The 19,431-nt window shown below is 38.4% G+C and overlaps 1 protein-coding gene across 14 annotated transcripts in view; it reads right to left on the bottom strand.

The window, feature by feature from the left end:
- VTI1A (vesicle transport through interaction with t-SNAREs 1A) overlaps positions 1–19,431 on the bottom strand; it is a 242,703-nt gene that overhangs the window by 50,638 nt on the left and 172,634 nt on the right. For 2 of the 14 annotated variants that reach the window (XR_014948752.1, XR_001556172.3), the window contains one exon: positions 7,141–7,267. The exons of the other annotated variants lie outside the window; for them this stretch is intronic. The gene's annotated coding sequence lies outside the window, so the exon portion shown is untranslated. The remainder of the gene's footprint in view (positions 1–7,140; positions 7,268–19,431) is intronic. 14 annotated transcript variants of the gene reach the window in all.

Genomic DNA, 19,431 nt, shown 5'->3' with positions numbered 1-19,431 from the left:
CTTGGAGTACTCAGTGGGAGTATTACTCTATATAACAGTAAGCACAAGTGTCAGGATCTGTGAGATCAGGGCCCAAATCAGCTCAAGATTTTACACGGCAAACATCTCAATTGGGAGTCACCAACCCTGGAGGTTTGAGTGATATGGTTTGATGGTATCACAGTGATAGGCTGATACCTAGACTAGATGGTCTTCCCAAACTTAATGGTTTTGTAGTAAAAAATAATATGACACGGAGGCAGAATTACTGAGTTTCTACATCTAGAATCAGATCTGAGAACATAAGCTCTTCCTGATCTGGAGTTTTTGCTGCTGGACAACAACTGTTCAACACTGGACTGCAACATCTGGTTGTGCCCCTGCTTACTGGGCCTTCTCAGATGGGTCTGTGTGCTCCAAACACAGTGCCTGAGGCCTCTCTGAGTGGAGAACAAGTAGAAAGCGCTGGAGGCAGCTGTGAATGGTAGCACCAACCCTGGGAGAGGCCAAGTGGCTCAGGGGTGGATGGTGCTGGCTGTGGTAATGAGGGAGCAGAGCCTGGTGCTGTAATCGACTGAGGAGAGACGAGCTGCCAACGTCAGCGGGCTGTGTGTCAGATGAGCTCGGCTCGTTTGGCAGCAAACAGGGAGCTCTAACACGGAGCCGCTGGCTTCACGTCAGCTCTCACACTAAATCACTTTCAGCTACCTGTTCTAGTGATTTCTGTAGCTCCGGTCTAAATATAACACTAGGTAAATGTGACAGGCAAAATAGGGACGCTCTTGCCCTGTTTTCATACGTGCTTCAAGGAAACGTCATGAAAATAGAGCAGAAACTGCACTTCTAGCATTATAAGCAAAAATTAAACACAGAGATACACACAGCATGCATGCACATAAACCAACACATGAATTCACACACAAGTGCACAACAGACGATACTATTAATGAATATACACAATCAAGAGGATAATGCGATGCTTCTCAATCAGATCTTTATCACTGGTCTAAAATTATTGGCAAAATATACTGTGAAAACCCCTAGGGCAACACAAGGGAAACCTTCACTTCTTTTCTGCTTCTCTTTCAAAGAATGTTTCAGAGAATCCCTTTGTATTTTATAGCTACGCAAAATTAAAGGAAAGTATCATCCTGGTAAGTCTACTGACCCCTACCTTAACAAATGAATGCTGTCTCTCTGCCTCTATGAATGTGTGCTTACATCTACTAGAAAACAACATTTTCATTTTATCTCTGCTATGATAACCCATAAATGTACTCTGTACACTCATTTCATGACAATAGAAATGGATAAGAAATACCATTCACCACATTAGAAGTAATAAAAGACACAGCACGATCCTCCCACGCTCCATCCACTCTGCTTCACAGTCACTGGTGCTCACATGATTAATAAATGCAATGTGGACCATAAGAATATGTTCTTACTTGCACTGGGAAGCTCATCTTTCCTCTTTTGCCCATGGCTCTTTTATTGTTCTCCACCTCTGATTCCATAAAATGACACCACTTTGCAAAATGCTTAGGGATGCATAATCTATGAAAGATTCCATACTGAATACACCTCTCCCTTGCTTCACTGTACGTGTGTCAAAAGTGAAATTATTTCTGCCACTAACAGCATGCGTTCTTCAGAGGAGACAATCCTGAGAAATTACTCAAAGGGTAGATGCTATCTGTGTTTAAAGAGAAGGTCCACTCCCTTGGCAGAAAATCCAAATTGTTCGCCTTGGCAGGGATATATACACATTTTTAATCTCAAGATTGATTTGAACAAGAGAAAATAACTCTACTATATTACATCTATTTACATCTAGCTATTTTATCTTCAGTCAAAGTTTTAACGTTGCATCAAAAGTTACAACTGCTGCTGCATACACGTGGGGCTGAAGGAAGCATTTCTCTGAAGTCTACCTTGCAGCTTTCCATTAGTGAAAAAGAAAGAAAACAGTTTTCAGGAAAGTTCCTATTTGTAGCTCATCAATCGTTATCTGGATGTATCTGTTGTGCTATAGGAAGTAGATGGTCTTATTTAAGAAAGATTATTAGCTCTGAATTGCACATTCTGTTGCCTGCTGCTGTTTTTTCTGATGCAACAGCCTTGGTAATGTACGTGAAACTACCCTGTCTGTCTCGTTTAATTAACATTACCTTGACTAAAGATTTCTGGTTGATGTATCTGGAAATTGGTTTTGTTTGTACTTATGGAACAGGTAGTTAAAAAAGTTGCCCGGTTGCCATTGCATAAAAATGAGTTTGAGAAATAAATTCTAGAAAAGAACTTAATTCAGTTTCTACTTCTGTTTTGCCCCACATGACTTAGACATTACCTCATTGGCAAGAATCAGAAAGAAACCACTGTTTCAACTTGCCAAGCCTGTGGCTAGCAGTGACATTCTGTGTCTGATCTTAAGTAATGAACCTTAAGTAAAAGGCTGTATAACTAATTACTAATCCCTTGAGCTGTCTGGGCTATACAGATGGCACCGTCATATACTATTTATTTATTTGGGTGAAATTCTGTATCAAAATATTTCAGCAGTGATCCGCAGTGATCTGGCAAGATACTACAGGGATGGATGACTTAGACATGCCATGGATCAGACAGATCTTCTTAACAAGTTTATAACAATAAATAAATAAATAAATATGTTAAAACATATGAAGTTATTATGAAAAAGCAAAATACACTGCAGATTCTGACTTTTTAAATTTCATTTAAGAAAGACATATGAAGAAACAATATTGTAAAGTCTCAATTTTTCATCAGCTAGCTGTATTCCTAATTATTCCTATATTTTATCCTCCACAGATGCCAAAGATAAAATAGAAACATAATTAAACGAACAGCAACGAGTTGTCCTGAACCTAAATGTGTCTAAGATAACCTAGTTTTTGAAATCTAAACAAACCTCTCTTTAAACATTTCTTCTGCTGTGTGCCTCACTTGGAAGCATCTTCATTTCCACGTGAAAATCACAAAATTGAATCCCTGACACCAATGTGACTAAGATCTCAAGAGCTTTTCTTCCTTAAAATGTACAATCATTTCTCACTAGCTGACACTAGCTGTTGACCTGTGTGATTTGTTATCTTCGACATAAAGTACACAAAAAGCTTTAGAAATTCCACATACAGGACCATCTGGTTAGTGTTACCCCATTTATTCCACTCTTTTTCCATGAAATGTTTGAACCAGAAGTATACGAAACACTAATAATAAGTAGAATGTTCAACAAATGTTAATGACTGACTATAACATCACATTTTTCATTCTAAATTCCTCATGGAAGCAATCCGTGTGCTTTTAAAAATCTTCACCATTAGAGAATTTTCTCACTGGTCTGATATTTTTCATTTTCATAATACTTGGAAGTTATGTGTGTGTGTGTAGAATTCAAACACAGTGAGATAAAAATGGTATACATTTTACTTCTCCATCCCTCACACATGCTTATGACCTGAGATAGGGCTACATCTCTATAGCTCAATGTGTTGAATGGGGAAAGAATGTGCTGGCTTTCCAGTGTGTAGCAAATAATATTCTGTGCAGGAACTTTCCTCAAGCTCAGACATGACAATGGGTGGGAAACCATCTTCTCATCCTACAAGTTTCCAAGAGTTCAAAAGTTATCCAAGCATAATGAGCCTGCAAACCAATTGTTTTTACATAATAAAGCATAGAAGAAATTAGCGCACACTCATTCCACTACAGAAAAGGCAAAAGCCCTTTAATTACCATGCTTCCTTGCTATTTAGACTGAAGAATCACGTTGTCACCTGAATTTTCTATCTACTGACTCTCCCAACACAGGCATCTCAGTGTCATTTGTTATAATCACTCAATTCCAAATTCAGGTGATTCACAGAAGCAGGCATTTGGATCTATTCCTCACAGCCCCCTGAAGCATGGCCACGTAACTATTTGGATAGATGAGAAAAGGCAATGGACAATACGTGTAGGTTGCTCTGAAAGTAATGCCTCCTATTTATTTCCATGGAAACTACATCAGATACAAAGAGCACAATAACATCATTTGATAAGAGAAAATTCTCAGGTACAAAACACTATTTTTTCAATGCAATCACCACCTGTGCATTTTCACCAGTGATAAAGAACTTGAGTGACAAGCTTGTAAAAGTCTGCACCAGTGGAGGTGATACACTGTTTTGCAGCTGCTGCAATGGAATAATTGCTGGGAAATTGACACCAACACAGCCCACTTTTATCATCTCTAACAGATGGAAGTCAGAAGGCATCAGACTATCTGGTGGATGTGGTAGGTTAACCCAGCCAAGACCTAGCAATGTCTTCAAACAGTCTTCAAAGTGGTATGGGCCATGGCATTGTTGAGCTGCAACCTCTATTGCCATGCCACCAACATTCACCCCAGACATCATGAGCCAATATAATAAAACAGGAGGCATTACTTTCAGAGCAGCCTGCATATGTCTTTTTCTCCCTCATTTTGACCAGAAACTCTGCTTTTGTCTAAAGTAGAAGGAAAAAGAACAATGGCAGTGTTGTGCAGTTGATTTTTTTTGTGGGGTCCGAAGACCTCACCCTACTGTTGCTGAAGTGTTACTGTGCTGATCTGTGAATGTAGATTCACACAAAGTCCTCTGACCTCACTAATTCAGAGCAGTGAGAGCTGAAGGTTGGGTATGCTGTCTCCCTAGCCTGTTGAACTGAAGGACAGAGAGTTTCCTAGAACAGAGGATTCTTGGGCCTTAATAAGGGGACTCTGCACAGGATCATTAAGGGTTTTGCTTTGTTTTTAATATTGGCCTTTGCTCTTGTAATTGTTTTTTAAGTTGTAAGAATCTGGCATCCACTGACATAAAAAACAGAAGTAGAAACTAATGAGCCCCAGCTCAGCTTATTCTTGCAGCTAGCAACCTCCTATCAAGCTTTTCAGTACCTCTCCAGGCTCTCCACTCCAGTCTGAAAAGTATAGCTAAAGCTCTTATTGGAGGGTGATGCTGCTGGGAACATCAACCAATGCCTGGGATACAACAGCTATTGCAGGGCAAGTGAGTTGTGGGAGCACAGTTATAGCCTCCAACACACCGTTAGGCAGCCAGAGATTGGCTGAGTCAAGGATGGCCCTGGAATTTTTGTGGAATTGCAACATATTGAATAGAGGTTGGTGCCCTTGAATTCATGTGTATAATAAAAATGTATACAAAATACATTTCAGGAGAGAAATATATTTTAGGACCCCATTCATGCTCATCGTGTCAGTAAACACTTTATAATCTATTTTCATATTTGCAACAAATTAAAGTGCCACATTCCTGAGCCAGCAGTACCTTCTCACTGAGTCTACAAACGTAGCAAGAGGAAGCCAGGAACAAGATGATGAATGGCTTGAGAAAATTCTAAGCAATTCAGCTTCCTTTCATATCATCTCAGGTTCATCCTTTCAAACACTATCATAAATGAAAGAGCTATAATGAATTTTGTCATGGGTGGGGGTTGGTTTGAAGCAACAGCACAGTTTGATTCAAGAATAACCTATTGCGACCTATAATAGTAGTATGGCAGCTTTTTTAAATTAACTGACCACAACCAGCAAACAGCTATTAACATGGTGACTGTGTGGGGATACAAAGATATGCAGTGTCTGTGCAGCTGTACCAAAGTATTTTTAAAAGGAATTAAAAAAAAATAATAAAGAGAACGGCAGCCTCCTCCTCCTCCCCAACTGGTCACTAAGACAATGAACTCATTCAATCTTTACAATCTTTTGTGCTCCTTTATAGGAATACTCCACCAGTTTCCAAAATTATAGCCAGTGTTTGGCTTAATATGATTTGTGCACTAAGGAAATGACAGTGTTCACAACAGGGCTAAACACTGCATTCAGCCAGTGATTAGCGCAACCTTGTATATATGTCACATCAAAATTATTATACAGCTTTGCAATTGATTATGAAATCTTTTGTTTGCATAGACAGTAATAAGGCCACTCTGACACCCAAATATCCAGACACTGCTTACAATTCCCTGTTAAATTCATCCATTCAGTAGCATTGACACCAACCTTTTCTAATTTCTCATCCTAACTAACTGCAGATGTGTCTTTTGTGTTGGAGGCAGAAAGGAAAGACTTAAGGAATGACCTTCAAAATACCAGCGTGGCTACAAGCTGGCAGTGGCCACAAGAGCAGCAGCACTGGCTGTGCGCTCCGCAAGAGGAGTGGAAGAACCAGTGCATCCCAACAGCCTCCACCGAGAGAGGAGGGAAAAGATGAGGTCAAGCAAACCCCCGATCTCTCACACAAGACAGAATTACGCTGCTGTTGCCTTTGCATCAATAACAGATGGTTCATATAAGAATACAGCATATCCTCAGTGTGGCAAAAAGTTCTGCTTTTTCAGATTTAGAGGAATATGGTTGCCTAAGGATAGATATGTGCTTTGCTATAAGACTGCCTGGTAGTAAACATTCTTTTAAAGGAGCCAGTAATATTTTTTTTTCAAAAGCAAATAATGAAAACTGTACATCTGAAGACACAATGAAAGCAGTGTTTTTAGCACACTGAGTAATCTTTAAAGCCTAATTTTAAATGATTATGAAAAAGCAACAAACCAACAAGTCCATCCTAGTAAGAGTCACAACAACAAAAAGAAAACGAATGAAGAATTCAGTGACATTTTTCCTCTAAGCAGGAAAGTATACATTAGTCCTGTTTGCTTACAATAAATTACAAGGACATTCTTCTGGCATAGGCAATATCACTCTTCACCTCAAAGTTAGATGCCAGGCTTAGACGATTTCTAGCAATAATTCCCGAGTTTCAGAAAGCAACTGTGAGGAGCTGGCTATGATAGGGATGCGTACAAAGCCATCCATACAATGCGCTCCTTCCTTCTGCTTATTGAAAGAGGAGCTCTGGAAAAGATTGAAGAATATTTTTGATGCTATCATTTTACTTTGCTCATCGCTTTGACCATTGTTATTCCTCTTTGCTGTAGTTTCCCCTTTTCTGTCATATAAACATAATCTACTTGCTTTTTCTTTCAAAGCATTCTCAGCCTAATCCCCTCCCAGTCCATTCTCATTCATTTATTCAGAGGGGAGAACTCCCACCTCCAGCCAGCCCCTGACAGTAGGTTCCATCACCCATTTGTTACCTTTTCAAGCAAGGATCTTTGTGCTTTCTCCCCTGTTGCCCTCATGCTTGGGTAGAGCTCCTTCTTCATGTCCACAAAGCTGCCTTGTTATCCTCCTTTAAATCCCTTCTGAAGCCTCCTCTTAACTCTGACACCAAAAAAAAAAAAAAAAAAAAAAAAAGCTTGACAATGACTACACTGCTGCAATAGCGAGTCTAATACCTGTGAAGCCGACCTTCTTATTCAAACTTGTGCTTTCCAATCTACTTCCATTCACCTGTTGTCTCCTGCTGTCTTTGGGTTCAAAGGCTATCACAGGGGAATGAGCTTAATTAGCCTGAATTACTCTGCATTTGCTGAAAATGCATGTTGCTGTCAGCTGACATAAGGCAACTTGTTACCCTGAGAAAGTATCTCTATACATCCAAGCCATCTGGATGTAAATTCCCTGGAGAGGGGAACTTTCTGCTCTGTATTTTCATGCTGCCTAGTATTCCTTGTCCTAGCTATTTCAAAGAATAAAAACATTGCTGGATATATAACATGGATTGTGTTTGCTCTTCTAGACGCCTATTTGTGTGTGTTACCATAGCTTGGAAGCCTGAGTACGTGGAGAGAAGACAGAAAGTTTACTAAACAGTTGAATGAAATATGGATCAGCTTCTGAGAGTATTGAACATATGGTCTGTATTTAAAGACAAATAACACTCAGACCAAATTCTGGTCTAATAAATATTTAGTAAGCTGGGTGATAGACATATACAGCTTCAAACTACTTGGTTACCCATCCATTAATACAGCCACCATGACTAGGGAGTTAATAAAACCCAATTTTAATAGCAACATCATCTCTCTCTTTGATTGCCGCTCCCACTGCCTCTTCTCCCATCCTGAAGGAAAAAGGACAGAACAGCACCACTGGTCCGACCAGCTTCATGGGCACCACCTAGACCTCTGGTTAGTAAGAAGTGATATTATTTACAAAGCTAGACTGTATTTTATAAATGAAGTGGTTTAAAGCCATGCTGACAGAAGTAGGTTGGTACTGTACTGTACAGACATGAGCCACATGGGAATATCAAGCGTCTGCACTGTTCTAAGAATGGAAGCACGTCTTTGATACAAACCGTCACCCCAATATGAAACCTACCATTTAGGTAAAAGAAATAAAATCATTTGAAAAGCAAAACTCTTTATCTTTGTGCTTCTTCATTGCCTAAAAATCCCATTTAGGAAAGTGTGGGATCAGTCTCTTTCTTGCTTTTTTTTTTTTTTTTTTTAATAAAAAAAAAACAAAACACAAACCCAACCAACTTTTACAAGTGGAAAAAATCACACAGAGGCTGCAGGGTAATGTTTTTCATTAACCGGAACGCACATTTTCAGAAGTAAAGCTGCATGCTTTTCTTTTTTTCCCTGGCATTAACTAACAGAATATTGTATATCATTTTCTTTAAATGACTCCCCAGATAGTGACATTGCTGTTTCTATATATCAATGAATACTGCCAAACCTGTTTGTTTTTAACAACAAACAGAGAAGTCCAAAGCCCATTGCTGCAAGCCATATTTTCAGTCCCTATCTTCTCCATAGTTTTGAACTGTGAAAAAGAAAATCTTTTTCTAGAACTTAAGATAGAAAAATTGGCATGACCAAAATGGTTTCAAACCCCAATCTTCAAATGAAAGTGCAAAATGAATTTGAAGCTGAAAATGAAGTAACACTTGTTTTAGTAAACAGCAATTTGTACAGATAAGGTTATTCACACAAGAGCTCAACATGTTTTGTTTTTTTTTTTTTTCCATCTGTATTACTTCCAAGATGGATCCAAAATCCATGAAAAGTAAAATTGAATAAACAGGGGTATCTGTGTATTTAAAAATGATTTTTTTTTTATTACCCCACCTAGTACTAAATCAGCACAATGCAATTGCCATTTTAAGGCAGTCTTACGAAGTTTGAACAAGCCAGTGTACTTCATTACAAAAGATAAAAGTTTCTTCCTCCCTGCAGTGAATACAGGTAATTTCAGAAGCCGTGGCTTATAATTATTCACTGCTGAAAGGCTTTTAAAAGGTCTATATTGAAAACAGTGACCCCCAGCTTCCCCTCAGTATGATTGGAGGGAAAAATTCTCATTTTGCTGTAATGCTGGTTGATAAATGTTAGGCAAAACATGCATTTCTTCATTACAGTGCAGTCTAAGAGTTCATTTAAATAACAATAACATCCGGCATAAAAGTCACAAAAGAATTATCTGGCAATTTCATTATGTTGAAATGCATTATTAGTGCTAACAATGGGCACATCAAGTAAATAAATGAATGTCTTTTATTGGCAGCATTACTTCCAATTATTTAGCTTTCTGGAATATCAAACTTCATAATTCAACATCTTGGTCAAGAGTGCTTGCTTGCGTAACTTTTGAACTAGTACTGACATTTTAATACTTCTCTCCAATTTTCTCTCCCTTTTCCCACCACTGACAGGAAAGTACAAAAACACACTGCCTGAGCATAGGTAGCAGTATGTTGTCATTTTGTAAGATATTAAAAGAGATTCATGCTGTCATTATTTTTCATGCACAAATAAACCTAAAATCTGGAAATTACATATATATATATACACACATATATATATATTTGCTGGATATTTGCTATAGATATCCAGCCAGTACTTGTACATTGCACCAATAGCACACAAAATGCATCAACAGCCTTTTCTGACCTGCTAATCACACAGATCTCACAGTAAAATTTAACATTTTTGAAGCTAATTATATCAGGAGGATCCAATCTGTCACAAGAGATCCCAACTCAATTAATTACCATTAAGATACAAATTACAGCAGGAGAGGTATACAGCCTCTGGGCCTGATACAGCGTCAAAAAACACATGACGACTGCTGGTGCTCTCTTTGGAAGTGCCCACAATGCACATCTTCAAACAGGCCCATGAGGACCTGCACTGGCTGCCAGAGATTTCACTGCACTGCATTTTGCAGAGCATTCCAACTACTTGTATAGCTTTTGGTATAGAAACTGTGCCTGGCTCCCTCAGCTCCATTTAGATAGAGCTCATCCCCACTCCAGATTTTTCATCCCAATGTTAGCCATCTAGCTGGAAGCAGTGTGGCATCCAGACACAACAAACTTTAGTGTGGTCCCTACCAACAAAGGATTTGACTGTTTCCATGAATGAGGCTGTACTACTGACTGCAAAGCTCTCGCACAGCTCTCTTCTGGTGATGCTTACTGCAACGATTTCTTCTTTGCCGCTTTTCAAATGCATCATCCCCCTCTGCCATGCCAAACCTGCCATGTTCCCTTTGTGTCATATTCCTGTCCCTGCAGCAGAGTTGATGCCACAGAAGGGCTGGCTCAGCACAAAGCTTGGCAGTTCAGCTTATATCACCTATAACGTTAAGTTTGATTTAAGCCTTCATACTTAAATGACTGAAAGGTACACCCCCACGCTCAATTTTGTCAGGTGTGCTGGAGGGTTGGTAACCTCAGGAGGATGGATGTGATGGACAGCAAAGAGATGGTAATGACTTACCATGGCTGGATTCCCTGCTGTACATCTGTCTATATCCTACATCTACTGAGTTTGTTAGTCACTTCTTCACATCCAAGATATCCACTTAAGAGAACACCCAAAAATAAATCACTTCACTTGAAAATGGCAGACTTGGCTGAGCCTAAAGAAAGAGCTCTTCCCAATGAAATGAATGCAACCAAGTTGTGAAGCATGACTAGTGTAAGGATATTTATAACTTCAGCACAAAGTTGATCCTAAAAATGGGTGGAAACTAGTTGGATATGCTGAATCAGAGAGCAGTTTTTAAACACGGATATACTAAAATGATCCTTTCTTTTATAGTTGTGTAGCAAGGATGTAGTTTGCAATTTGACAAAATTTACTACTTTTCACACATCTGCAAGAGAAGAGAAATGCTGCTCTATTCAATGGTAGCTATATTTCTCCTATGACCATACATGGCCTAGCAAAGTATCAAACTGAAATGAATACAGTGCTTATAATGACTGCAAAATAGAAGTGAATCGCCTAATTAAGGCAGCATATCTAGATATAGGAAATCAAGGGTCAGTTCAGTACTGTAATGCATCTTTGCATTACCTGTGGTGAGTTACAAGCTGTGCCTCCAGAGTGCAAGACAGAGATAACACCACCCCTTTATCCCATTCTTTGTCTTGACAGCCAAGTTTATTAACTCATCAATGTAGAGAATTTCTCTTAATTTGTGTTTACACAATGATTTGTGCAACATGGCCCTAATTTTAGATGGAGACTCTGTTCGCCACTATACTTCTAAATAAAGTCTGGGTAGATATTTCCTCAAGTCTACAGAGCCAAATTACAGCAATTCATTTAAACAAATTGAAGATGGGCTTCTATGTGGAAAGATAAAGAGGGACTGAGCACATGGTCAGTAACGGGGAGTTTCTTGTGCTGTTAATCCAATCCCAGAGTGACTGCTGGGAATCTTCTTTAGTCAAAACAGCCCTTCATTATGTAGAGTCTACACAGAACTGCTGAGGACAGAAACAATGAACTAGTGTCATAGTCAAGCTATCTTTGCTTCTATAATTGATGCATTTCAAATGTATAACAGAGAAGTCCCTCAACTCAGAACCACTGGATCAGAAGCACTATGTTTTTTTAATACTACAGGACAGTGCCATGAACATCCTGTAGATAAAATGCAAGTCCATCTGTAAAAGTATTTATAAACATTGTACAAATGAAGCAAGGAGTAAATAGCAGGGAATAGCAGTCTGTGGTGTCTCCAACAAGTGATACTGGAAACCAAAAAGCAATTTGGCCCTCTCAAATGCTGTCAGTAAATACAGCCGAGTAAGATGTTTCTGCAGCTCACATTCTACACGTGTGATCTCACCCTCAGGTCTATAGCCAAATATGAGAAAAAGAAGTAAGCTGCAGAAACATGTGAGAAAGAAATCCCAAATATCAGGCTGTTCTCCTACCCCTGTTGCTATGTGGCACAGAGACAACGTTAGCAATGGAAATTCTGCTGCAGGCAGCCAAAAATTCACAGAGAAGAAGAATCAAAGCAGCAACAGACCTGTAAAGCTCAAGACGTTCCTACAGCCAGAGATACAGTCTGTCCTTGGTTCTCTCTGCAGGCAGACTTGCTCTAGCATTTATTTTTTTTCAGTAAGCATGAAAAATGGTTCATCTCTCCTGACTTCAGCACAATTTTGATCTAATGTACAAATTGCACGAGAGTCCCACACTAGAGATCAGTATCATCCAAATACTGCACGGCGTTCCGATAAAGCATTAACATAGCGCTATGACCAGTTATTAATGGAAGCTTTCTCAGTTATTACAACCATCATGTCAAAACTCAAGCCAAAGGAATTTACCCAGGCTCTGTCCAAGGAATATGACACAGGAATGTAATACACATATGGCAAAGATTTAACGTATGTGATGACTGCTAGGCAAGCGATGTTTTTATTGTCCAAGAAACAATGGCACATTCAAATCCGGTGTAAGTAAAGAGTGAATAATGATGTTAGATCCTTGCACCATGAGGGAAATATAGAAGAAAATTTGTTACAAATTCAGTCTGTCTGTGAACTAAGTAAAATGATACAGAAGACAGGCTGACCATCGGGAGTCAAACAGCTTTTGGGAAGAGGGGACTGGTATTTTTTTCTTTATTGCAAGCAATTTTCTAATGAGCTGTTGACAATCACAGATGTTCTTACACCTCAGACGGCTGGGGGTTCTCAAACCCTCACCAAGTGGCCAAGAGTCACATTCTGACTGGCTTTTACTTGCCTTTGCAGTTCTGAATATTGAGCATCAGTCAATGGTTTCCGTCTTTGCTGCTAGTAGTTGCTAGCTCAATGAAAATGTTTTCACACAGGAATAATGGCAGCTTGCCTTTGCCTTGCTGTCCAGGTAAACTCTGCAGCACAAGACTTGATATCGGACAATCACTGTTATCCATTTCTTCACATTACAGGGACCTCCTGGTCTTTATATATTAATGCAAATGTGAACACTTGCTGAGAAAGCTACTAGAACAAGATGTAAATGGATCTTTAGAGACACTGCTTTGGCTTTTTTTCCTCAAACAAATTAGAGTAAATTCAGAATTTTCCTGGACAGCATCAGAGGCCAATCTGTACAAGTCTCAGAAATCAAGTGGGGACTGTTCCTTTTGTCTAGCTGCTTGCTCTGATCTATGGATGGAAAAAGTCTCATACACGCTCTCTCCACAACTTGAGGGTCTCAAAATGCCTATTTTCCCATGATAGTCTCTGCCATCTGATTTTGCTAGAAAAAAAAAAACAAAACCCTGAACTTTATGTGGGACTTTTTAGAGGCTTTTTACATGGAAACCACAAAATTCTTAAATAGTTTTCTTTCTTTCTTTCTTTCTTTCTTTCTTTCTTTCTTTCTTTCTTTCTTTCTTTCTTTCTTTCTTTCTTTCTTTCTTTCTTTCTTTCTTTCTTTCTTTCTTTCTTTCTTTCTTTCTTTCTTTCTTTCTTTCTTTCTTTTCTTTCTTTCTTTCTTTCTTTCTTTCTTTCTTTCTTTCTTTCTTTCTTTCTTTCTTTCTTTCTTTCTTTCTTTCTTTTAGTTTACTCTCTCTGAACTAAGAACATCATCTGTATTTTTCATCTTTTCAGCAAAATGTCTGGTATTCTAAATATTCTATGTTCCTTTTTAAATGATATGTATTTGATAGTTTCATTTGTTTTTAATTATCTAATACAGAAGGAATGCACTGATAACAACAACAGAAGTATTTGAAGATGCCTTTCATTTAAAGATTTTAAACTTAAAATATCTCAGCACTTTGTGGTAATTATTGTCATCAAAACAGAATGAATGTATGGGATTTCAAAAAGCTGTTCCTGTCCTATTGCGCCATGAAGCATTTTTCATGAAGGAACCTCCCTGTCACTCCCTGTACTTTTACCATCTTCTCCCTTTGCAGGGAATCTCAGTCCAAAGTGGAGATGAGATGACAACACAAAGGGTTAATCAGAGCAGTATTCAAAGTGGAGATTGCTGTCACATACAGAAACAGAATGCACCTGATTTCAAGGGTACTAAACTCTCTAATACCATCCAGCATTTCTGTGTGATGTACTGCTATTTCTTTAGTATAGTTTAAACATCACAAAACACATTTTTGATTAAAAAAAAAACCAACAAAAAAAACCAAAACAAAACAAGCACACAAGCTTTTGAAAAAATAACCCTGTAAGACCTTTAAAGGTGCTTTCCAACTCTAAGGATTCTGTGATTCTGTTATCCCCCAATATTCTTCAGTTACCCCCCAATATAACATTTCCTCTGTCTCTTTCTCTGTCACAAAGTTCCTTCCTTTTTTCTCCACACCTCATAAAAAGTAAATCATCCTCTAAAAAGCCAAGAAAAATTTTAAAGCAATATCTTTATTCTGAAGTCATGCAATGATTGGCTCTGTTCCATCTCTTTTACTGGAAATCTAAATAGCATCTAAATGGAAATGACATTTTGTTGAAGAGAAGCTACTGAGTAGATCTAGTGGGTTCTCTCCTAAATAAGTATTTGCTTTGATTTTAGATGACCTGTTCTACCAAGGCATTATTCCACCAAAATACTCAGTAAAGAAAAATGGGGAAAAGCTTTGAAGAACTGGATCTGCATTTTTTCTACTGAAGTCTACATCCACGAGCACCTCACTCATTAGCACACACTAATTTTATATTCTTAACTTATGGTCTAGTGTGAGTTCCCAAGACAATTTTTTTGAACAGCCTTTTGAGTGGGTAGCAAAATCCAGAAGTCACAACGAGGATGTGGACAGAGAGGAAGTTTTGACACACATAACAGTGTATGAAACTCGGATGACTGAAGTTGGATCCTGATGGGCTCCTGGAGGTTATCACCCTTGCTGGAGAGGTGGCTGAGTGGGAAGTGAATCTACTTTTGAACAGCTGCAGTTTATGGCCCAGTATTTTACCGTAAATTGAAACCAATGTCAGGTTACACTAATATAACAGATTATAAACAGTGGTGGAGGAACAAATGTACATCCCATTCAGCTATCGCTGTGGTGGTTGTGCTAATTCCCCAAAGAAAGGCAGTATACACAGCTGGGAGTAGAAACCACTTCAGCCATGCTGGCTTAATTTGCTGTTTAATGTGTCTATAAAACCCAGATATAATGCATGAATAAATCTGGTCTCCTTTGTGAATTGAGATAGGACACAGGGAAAAAAAAATATATAGTCAAAAAATAAATGAATAATTAGAAGTTGAAAAAGGATATAAAGTTTCAACCAAGTCAAGTTTTAAAACATGAAATGAATGAACAAGTACTCATCTCATAGACCACAAACACTGAGCTGTATCTATCATCACTGCCTTAAGAAGAAGTGATCCAGAGACTTGGAGATTACAAATGAGGCAAGGAGGACTGCCACAGGTATCCAGCCCAGAGATTAGATTAAAGTTTTGAGGAATAACCTCGCTTCCTGCCCTCCAAAATCATACCTATAGTAATTTTTCAGGATGGATAGAACAGGTTAAAACAGGCATTTCAAGGCATTCATTGGCATTTCAAGGATATCAAGTCTAGATCTCAAGAAAACACATGACATCTACACACACGACATATAGGTGGAATATGGGCATCTCTGTTTAAGATGAAAAATCAGACTTTTTGGAAGAGAAGAGGAAAGCAGTCCCTGCCCAGCCTTTCCTTGATGTGGTTCTCATGTTTAGCTGACATTTATGAATTCTATACTTGGAAGCAGGTACGTAAAAAATAGGTGTGGTGAATTTCCGTAAAGGTTCATCATTAACCAGGAGGGAAGATTATCACCAGATAAAACCTTTGGAAAGCAGGTGCCAGTAAAGCGTGCCTAAACGTACTGACATATAAATTATTTTCCTAGTGGATTTAATGAATTATATACTTACCAAACTTTTGAATTTGTTTTGAATTTAATTTTGCCAATGGTGAAGTGTCACTAGAGATGTTATATAATTAGGACTGAACGCAGGAAAAATAAAGAGTTGAAGTTGAAAGTATCTATGAAATCACAAGCGCCTGCTTTACTCAGCCTATAGAACTGTATTTACAATGATGCCAGAACAGTATAACTAGACATGTTCAAAGAGTAAGGGACAAATAATAACTACTAAAATGCTATGCAACAGCTTAAAAATACTATCATTATGTTAAGGAAATGGATTCTCCTAGAACATTAAAACTGCCCATTAAATGAAAAAACTAATAATTGGTACTGCTGAGTTGTGACACTTCATAACCCATGTAGGAAAGTAGCAAATGAGATCTAGGGAAAATCACTGGGAGCAGAATTTAATTTGTACTCAATATTATATGGCCAACTACAGTCTAGAAAGCCACAGAAAGACAGATAATAATGGTAAGGTTCTTAAAGTCATGAAGGAAAGGAACTTCTGAAGCGTGAATGAAACATACATTCTCAAACTACCTGACTGGGTTATGGTAGTGCATCATAATGCTCACGAAGAAGTGTATCGTATCAGCACACAACCTAATGAGCTTAAAGTCAGCGCTTCTTTAATCTCAATGCTCTTGCATGGTTAAACATTCTCAGCCACATGGTACGAGAGAGTGGAAGGAAGGTAGTACAAACATCAGCCCTGCTTGTTTTCTCACAGCTGATTTCCACTGATTTCACTGACACTGAGGCTGTATAAAACAGACACCAAGAACAGTATATCCCAGAAGATCTTATATCCTGATTATGAATATATTCCTTAATGAGGGATAGGTTGGAAAGAGCATGAGACAAAACCAATGTAGGTGAAACTACCAAGAGACCAATGGCTTAACAACCCCCTCTACCTTTTCATGGATGGACTTGCTTATAAGCTAGCTGCATCCACACGTTGTAGAGAACTACTATGTATCCTCCATGAGAATCTTTTATTCCTGCGTTGCCAGGAACAAGAAAGGCAAAACTAAACCAAATACAACTTACATTTTTCCAGCTAAACTTCCGGAGTTAATGTAGCAGTAGTAACAGAAACACACTATTGTTGATTCAGCTAACATCCTCAGAGAAGCGGTGTGGCTGTGCCAGAGATAACAGACCACACTACCAAGTCTGGCACTGATGTTGATTTGGGCTTGTGCCAACCACAATATACAAAATATAGCAATAGCTTCACCAAAGGTTGAAATGAATTATACCAGAAGGGCAATGTGAACATGTAATATACCCCCTGTAGGATGTTTCAGTGAAATGACAGTACCAAAAAGAGCTGTTGGAACTGACAGACAGCTTTGTTAAAAGACTGAAAAGTGTGCGACACAGCTTAAGAAATAGGCCATTGACTAAGCAGGGGGAAATGTCAGCATGACAATAAGGTAATCACAGGAAACTATTGCAAACTCTCTCTTTGTTTGTATGTAAAAGCCACTGTGGTTTTGACAGTGACCATCAATTTACCGGTCTGCTACAATATTTGTGTCATCATCTTCCACAGAGCCACTGAAGTAATTCATATTTATTTTTTGAATGACACGGGCATTGCCTGCTTGAATTAGCACAAGGTTGTGCCATCAATGGCTCTTAAGCTAATATTACTGCAACAAAACTAAAATCCTATTAAAAGGAGAGGATGTTCAGCAGTGAGTGCGAGAGATGAGAATTTACATACTAAATCTTATTAATAAACACTTCAGTGTACTGAGAAAACAAACAGATATTAGCTTGAAATATGTAAATGCTGAGTCTAAAACTGCTGATCCAGCATTAGGTGTCATAATCGATGGGAACTGTTTACACAGACTCCATTCCTTCAGTTACGCAAACGGATCCCATGTAAACACTGCTCTGAGCACATCGATGCATGGCCCCATTCCAGGCTGCTTGGAAATGCAGACAGTTCCAGCCTCAATGACAATAACATCCCACAGACAGAGCTCACAAAGCGGGACAAGGCAACCTGCACTGAAACTCCTCACTTGGGATGTGTAACATGTGACAGTGGGCAAGACAATTCGACTCAGAAAGATTTTTTTTTTCGTTCTCATAGAGTCTGTTTTTCCCTCATGGCACACTGAGAATTACAGAAGAAAGTGAAAAGATGAATATTCTTAATTACTCCTATGGAAAAATTCTACAGGATCCAATAACTGGGGTGAAGATGTGTGGGATTTTTACCTATGATGACAGAGAAGTTTTCTGTAATGGAAACTTAGAGGATTATTCAGAGCCTTATGGAAAGAATACTGACCTTCACTAAATGTGAACTGAGTTGTGAGAACAACCTTTAGAGTCCTGTTGACACCAGATTTTTGTTACTCAATTTTGAAACGATTCCTTTTTAGGAAAGTGTTTCTCCTGGCATTGTAATGTAAAAGGTGTATTTTTCTCATGTCCTACTAAATACCTTCTCATAATCTCTGTTCATTTTTAATATTCATGTAATGCACATTTCCAGATATTTTATAAACCTTGGCAGCATGCGATATGGTGTTACTACTCATAAAACTAATGCGGACTTCATTATATTTTAGTTCAGGATAGTTATCAGGGGAACACTGCCTGATTCAGAAGAAAGAAAACATGACTTCTTTGTACATTAGAATGTTATCAACTTATGATACCTAAATAAACTTTACTAGAGTGAAGAAGTTTACTACATATCCATAAAACGGACTCGTTGCTGAAGCTCCTAATGTTTGTTTGACATTTTACAGCTGATGGGAAAGGATACTAAAAGGCAATTATGTGGTTGAAATGGACTTTCATAGTTTACAGACAAATTTAAGATAAACATTCAAAGCAGACTCTGGATTTTGTATATGAAAACACACCAGCAACCCATTTGAGACATATTCTTATAAAATCCAGCCAGGGTGATATCAGTGCGTCTAAATTACATTAATACTAATGTTTTCATTCAGCTCATTTTTGAACAAAAGGTGGTCAAACCAATTTGATCTGCTCTTTACCAAAGCTACAGAGCTCATTATTAGAGCTAATAAATGACTATCACCATGTGGCAGAAATTAGTCCATCATTTGGAAATACAGAAGTATCACAGGGAAACAGATTCAGAAGAGCCACATATATCCCCATTGTGCTTTTCTGCTACACTGGTGTACAGACTGTACTGAAGTTAACAAAACAAACTTCATATCTGAAACAAGGTTGGAAGAACCACAGATAAATGTGTTAACCACCATCTCATTGGCCTTCATCATCCTTTCCCTATCATCTCCACTTTAGAGAGTCTTTTCATAATTTATTGTCTGGA

This window comes from Coturnix japonica, chromosome 8 (assembly GCF_054131305.1).
Source record: "Coturnix japonica strain WE chromosome 8, WE-NBRP24, whole genome shotgun sequence".
Classification (NCBI taxonomy): domain Eukaryota; kingdom Metazoa; phylum Chordata; class Aves; order Galliformes; family Phasianidae; genus Coturnix; species Coturnix japonica.
This window is presented reverse-complemented; position numbering and strand designations above follow the sequence as displayed.